The following is a 7,152-nucleotide window of genomic DNA, read 5'->3' as shown; positions in this document are numbered from 1 at the left end:
TATCAATATGATCTTCCCAAATGTTACACCATACCATGGAAAAAGTCCCCCCTTCTCTCTTAGACTTATCCTCCAATGATAGGCTTCAAGACTATGAAATGTAGCCATGTCCCTTTTCACCCTATTTCCAAACCTAGAATCAGATTTATCTGTGTCCGGTGCTACCCTCTCCTTTAATGGTAGAAACCTCATATGGAAGCTTCAACGTTGACATGTAACAACATCCTGTCCATCCATAGGGTAAGAATATATATGCTTTATCACCACAAACCCTCCAAATATCTCTAAAATTTCCAATAGTCACATTGTCAGGCAAAAGCTAATCTTTCACCATCAAAGTCCTGCTCTTCTTACTAACTGGAACATAAAAAGTAACATTATATTTCTCATTACTACCCTTAAGGTCATGCTTACCCAAAGTCATCATATAATCATCACAATCTGATATTCCCATAAACATACCCTTTCCATCATATGTTTTATTAGAATAAAAACAACTTTTAGCCCTCACTGCTTTCACCTCCAATGCTTCAGGGTTCGCTGTTACCTGATTTTCCTTCCCATCTAACAAATTCACATAGGGTAATTCATTTAACCAAGAACACTTAAACCTAGGCTTAAACAAATGTTTTGACAACGACATTATTTGATCTGTTCCTGATTGTTGCTGATACAATAGCCATGACAAAGCATAAGACTGACACATACTCGATAGAGGCTGAGCGACCGTCTCTAAAATGTAACCCCACGTGTCTGGTGCTGGAATTCCTCACTGATCTTACAGAATGAGCTAGCTGCTGGAACCAAAGATTCCTACCTGCCCATCCATCTTTAATTTTCACAACAGAAGAATCAAACCCATATGCCTTCCATTTAGTTTCTCTCTTCCCTAACGAGCGGTACTGATCAGATACCTCTCCTTGTCTGTCATTAAAATCAAATAACTCATCCTGTACCTCCATGATAGTATCCTTCACTATTTCAGATGAATCTATATTCTTCTCTACCACCATCTGCTCTCCTATTTTAACCCTATCCTTATTACCATTGACAGCACTCTCCATCCGTATCATTTCAGAAAAGTCGTTGTTTGTGTCTGTGTCATACTTCCTACATTTGTTACTGCCGTCGTACCATTAATCCCTTTCAAAGTTACCATTAAAGTAGTTGATTTAGTTGATGTATTAACACCCTTAACTACTTCTAGTGGGAAAGCTACCGATATCCTCTGTGTATTATTTACTGTTGGAGTGGCTACTGTAATATACTTCTCCTGAACTCCTTCGGTGACTGTGGAAGCTTCAACAGATTTCAAATCTTCCATTATAAGCATCACTTTACGAATTACATAGCCTTTTAACCAATAATTCTTAACCGGAACAAATGTCAATGCTTGCACTAGATAAGTACACATATATTCTCCCTGATCTTTCTCTGTAACATTACGCAAAATAAGTGAACAATCAATCATAACCCTCTTCCACTTCATATCGTTGTACAAACTATACTTCCTTTGACTAGGTGCAACAGCTTCTACTTCTGGTCCATAATTATCTCTCCATGTGGGAGGAACGTCCCCATCCTAACCCTAATAACAGTCTTTTTCCCCCTAAAATTGGTGCTGGAGCTATTGGTTCCCTTATAATCAAATGCGATATATTTATGGCTTTAATAACTATCAATGTTGAAAGAGTTAAATTGCTTCTCACTGTTGTTTTAATATACTGAAGTGTTGATGTCCTTATTGTTACTTCATCTAGTTTCCCCAAAGCTTTGAACTCTTTACTTGTACTTCCATCTATCACCACTAGTGTCACTACATTCACTCTCTCTTCCTACTCTAAACCCTCACTTTCAAACTTTTGATTATAAAAATACATCCACAATTACCTTGATCTTCCTGCTGGGAATTGTAAATATAGATACTCAATCACCCTCAATCTTCTCTTATCATTCAGCAACGCATACTTTCTCAATGCATCTGCTCCTAACAGATCTAAACTCCTACCATATCTATCTTCCCACTAAACTCTAAAATGTCCTTCACCACTGTTCTCTCTCTCTTACTACTAACTTTGAAACTTAGCTTACTGTCTTAGAGTTCCTTCAACCCTAGTTCTCCTAACTTTTTTAATCTAATCTTTTCTCCTAACCTTTAAAAACCATTTCCACTGATTTATTCACAAAATCCTTTACCACCAATTTTTAGAATATGTGATTGGGAAGTCCCCACCTGCTTCTGACTTCTTTACACACAGACTTGGCAAACGATCAAACACCTTTTAGCCTAGTTTGAAATTTCTTTCCCCTCTTGGTGTAGGAATGTAACCAAGAATAACAGTCACCCCTTGTAACTTTATTTTTCAGACAGATTGTCCAATAGGCAGTCTAATAGATTGTCATCCTTCCTATGATATTATTTTTTCAAGCAAATATGATTCCCAAAAACCCTATTCTTTAAAATCTTCTACCAGACAGCCGTCTAGTGTACATCTTATTGTACAGTTCAATTTACACAATGCATCTCTTCCCAACAATGCAATAGGTATATGTTCTAATATTAGTATGTCTATTTTAATTTCTCTTTGATTTTTTATAGCAGAGCTCAATTGGTTCCTTAAGAGTAATTAGCTGTTTTACTACCTCAAATCCCTATCCTAATTAGTTAATTTTACATAGTGAGATGTTTAACCTCTTTAGGCTCAACACAGATAAAAGCTTTTCCTCTATTCACCATCACTTCTCATAGTCCTTTTTATTTTCACTTCAATTGTTGGATATTTTTGTTCTTCTCCCTAATCGGTGCTATCAGCTGACACCCCCCTTCGTATCTTCTAGGCACTCTAGAATCCTTGCTCCTTTAAGGGTTCACCTGGAGAACAGGTGATCTTCACTTGCTCCTTTATCTTCCTCAGAAATTTCCTCTGTTGTTTCCTCCTGACGCATTGCAATCACAGGTAAAGTGACCAACCTGTCCACAATTATAACACTCTTCTGAAAGTTGCTGGAAGTGTAGCTGAAACCTTCCTCCTCCTTCTAAGCCTTCTCGTCCTCTTCCTCTCCAATTCTGTGTCTGTCCAGAAACTGGCTGTGGATATGAAACAACTGGTACCGACCTTGGTGGCTGGTACAATTGCATTTGACCTTGTTCAGTTGAAGCTGTAGCAGTGATTGTTGATTTGGTTCACTCTGATTCTTCATAACCAAAGCTTCTCTTCTCCTTCTCCACCAGTTGTATTTGATTGAGTTTTCTGAGAGTTTCTTCGTCCTGTTCTTTCTTGTTGTTGACATATCAGGATTCTTCAACAGCTTATATTCTAAGTTCTGTCCTCGAAATATCATCTTCTTACTAGTGGCCTTTTTCCTTGGCCTCAATGTATTCTTCTCCTCCAATTCTTGGGATTCTTTTCTCAGCAGTTTTTCTTCTCTTCTGTATCTTCATCTTTATCTTCATCTTTCCGAACCTCATTCTTCTCTTAGTTTCCAGGCATCTCGGTTTTTTCTTACTTCTGGAGTTTTGGATTCATTTTTATTGTCGTTTCTGCTTGTCCTCTATCTATTATTCAATCACTTTCATCTCTGATGCAATAATCACCCTCCTGGATGATCACTGGAAGCTGAGGATAAACATCCCTAAGCTCTACTTCCTTCTCATAAGGTGGGGGTCTTTTTGCTGAATCCGTATGTGAGAAAGGTGTACTAACTTCTGCCATTAGTTTTTCTGTCGCCTTTCCTTGTTTCACAATTGTCTCTATACCTTTGTTTATCTTATCGCTGGAATCTTTTATCAGTTTTTGTTTGAGAATGAAGGACAACTTAAGAACACCCAGCTCTCTGTCTCTTTTCTTTACGTAGTTCCCTTTTTCCCTTCTTTTGTGCTGCTTTATGAATTGACAGAAGGACTTTCATTATGTTGATGACGTCAGGGTTAAGAGTCCCCTCTATTAGCTATGGTTGTTCAATGTCAGGCCAACTTTTATTCCCTTTTCCAGATACCCTTTAGTTAATAGTATTGCAACGTTTCATATTTTCAACTATATCAACAGGTGTAATTACCTTCATAGACTTGATGTTGTTTTTCCCCATTGTAACAACTCTTTTATATTCCTTTATTGTGAATTATTTTATTTCAGACTATATAGCCTATGGCTTCCCCCCTTTAATTATTAATATATATTATTTTTTTTATCAATCAACAAAAATATGAATATTAAAAAATTATATTAATTTTTTTTAATTCAAAAACAAATATTTTAAATTAAAATAAATCAATTAAAAAATCAATTAAAAATTATGAATAATCAAAAACAATTTTTTATTTCTATATCCTATTTTACCAATTTATCAATTAGTGGCTATCTTACCACAACCCATCCGGAAAGTAAATGCAAGTAGTCAACTTCAGAGCAATCCATAAATAAAGACTTCCAATCCTACACCACTACAATACCCATAAACCCCTTGCTTTATAAGCACCCAATTATCTTAATTTTACAGAATAATGTCAGTACTCGATTTCCAACAGAACTGTAATCAAACCAACTGATGCACAGAAACTCCAAAAATGCAATTTTTAATGAATCAGTATTTTGCCAAGCCTCTGTGAAATTGTCATAACATCAAATATCCTGTAGGGGAAGATTTTGTAAACAGAACAGCATCAAAACCTTTTGACTCGATCCTCTGTCGCCTCACAATCTGTCACGTGATGTACACGTCAGCACCTCTCTTTCTCTCTCTCTCGTTCCATCGTTCCTATTTCCTCTCATATGACAAAAGAGCATAGAAACAGACAAGATTTTAGTAGTTTATGCAATCACTGAGTCACTTCAACCATTCAATATTCCTCCGTTCACATTCGCTCTAAGAATTAACTCAGGAAAAGCATAAATAGCTCAATAACATTTTTATTTTATTTACTTATTTAATTACTTTTATTTTTAATCCATCAACATCTCTCTCTCATTTATACATTTACGTCATTTAGCAGACGCTCTTATCCAGAGCGACTTACAGTTAGTGAATAATAATTATTATTATTATTATTATTTTTTTTATACTGGTACCCCGTGGGAATCGAACCCACAACCCTGGCGTTGCAAACGCCATGCTCTATCAACTGAGCTACATCCCTGCCGGCCATTCCCTCCCCTACCCTGGACGACGCTGGGCCAATTGTGCGCCGCCCATGAGTCTCCCGGTCACGGCCGGCTGCGACAGAGCCTGGATTCGAACCAGGATCTAGTGGCACAGTTAGCACTGCGATGCAGTGCCTTAGACCACTGCGCCACTCAGGAGTTAGTTTATCAATTCAATAGGTCACAAAAACAGTTTCATCTTTAACCAACAGCCGATGTAACAACCAGAACATTCCATTCGTTTTCAAATCTCTACGTTCGTCTGTGTCTAGTCTCTCCCCGCAGCACAGTCTAACAGAAGTATGACCGATTTACCCAAAATCCCCCGTGTTGTAGTTTTAGTAAAATCCCCCGTGTTGTAGTTTTAGTACCGTAAAATCAAACGTGTCATAATCTAGTGCCGTAAAATCACACGCATGCGCGGTACATTTATCATTACGATTTCACCATGGAAGGGAGCCCTCAAGCAGCTCCAGCCAACAGAACGTTAGCATTCTGCTATAGCTCCTCTCTTTTACCCCTTATAGTCAAACAATAACACTTAACAGAGCTCACACAGCATAGAACGTAAATTCTACACACACAAACATAATTTAAGAGGCTTTATTCCATCGCAGTGGGCCTCTAAGGTCACATGTTAGCATGCAGCATATTAGCATTTAGCATTAGCATTTAGCATTAGCCTGTATGCAACATGTGGCATGAAACAATGTACCCGACATTGCGCCTTAAATTACTTTTTCCTTTATCACTAACTTTAGGCTGCCGTGAGTTATGGATATTCTATGAGAGGTTACATCAGACAAATGCTTCGTCAACCACCAGCTGAGCGGTAACATGCAACAGAATATATTCCAAAAACCCCAGTCCCAGACTGACCTAAAAACACCTAACGCGTTACCAGGATTTATGGCCCACCCTAGGGTCGCCTCGTTCCGAGGGCTTATCAAATCCACAATGTCCTAAATTGTATACATATCTTGGCCTTATTCACTTCCATCGATTGTTCTTGACTTCCTATTCAAGCAACATATCTCTATAGCCAATCTATAGGCTCTCCCCCCTTTTGCGCTGTTTACCAGTGCAATTTTTTTTATAATGATTAGCCAGACCCCCAGTTCTCAGCAATAAAGCAACACTAGCCACACATTGGTCCTAACGGTACATCTCTCCAGTGCACACCCAAATAGCATCCAAACTAACAAACTCCCAAAGCGGTGAGAAAAAACTCACCCTTATCTGGCCATGACTTCAGAACGAGTTAGCTTGGCGCTTGAATGGAACAAAGAGATGCAGACCCTCCCTTTTCGTGACGCCATTTGTAGTATCGAGTAAATGCTGGCAATTATTGCTGATAAACAAAGGAGTCCGCTCATACTGAACCTTGATCATAAGTTTATTCATATCACAAGCTTTCAGCATGAGTTTACGGATTTCATGACCACCCGGAGAGCGACGTCCCAGAATGCAATGGCCGCTCTAACCTCTTCGTCGTTTTTACCCAGTATATATAATCTTCCCAAGATATGGGTGACTCCCTCTACTGTCCAATCCCCTGTCTACAACACACAGACTTCTCTGTCCTATCCGGGGTGTCACATTAAAACCATTCCCTCTGACACTAAAATAAACATTCTCTCAGATTCCACTTAAAAACATTAATAAAGTCATAATCTTCATATACGACACTACCTTAATACTATTACATCACACACACACACACTCTCTCTCTCTCTCTCAGTGTCTGTCTGTGGTTGTGATATCAAGGCTGTGATAGATGTTGTCATAAGGTGTGATGTCTTGATAGACAGACTCCTGTTGGTCGTCGCCGTCATCATCATCATAAGGGTGGGAGGAGTGTTGATTCTTACAGGAAGCCAGTTTCACATTCACACACACAGCTTCTGTATTCTCAAAAACAGCCTACAGAGAGGGAAAGGGGAAACAAAGTCACATGGGCATATCTACTTAAGAGACTGAATCTAGGGACTGTGGTTAGTGTGTCAGCCTTTGG

Source organism: Coregonus lavaretus, assembly GCF_964263955.1.
Source record: "Coregonus lavaretus genome assembly, chromosome: 34".
Lineage (NCBI taxonomy): Eukaryota > Metazoa > Chordata > Actinopteri > Salmoniformes > Salmonidae > Coregonus > Coregonus lavaretus.
The sequence above is the reverse complement of the archived record's forward strand: the minus strand, read 5'-3'. Positions refer to the sequence as shown.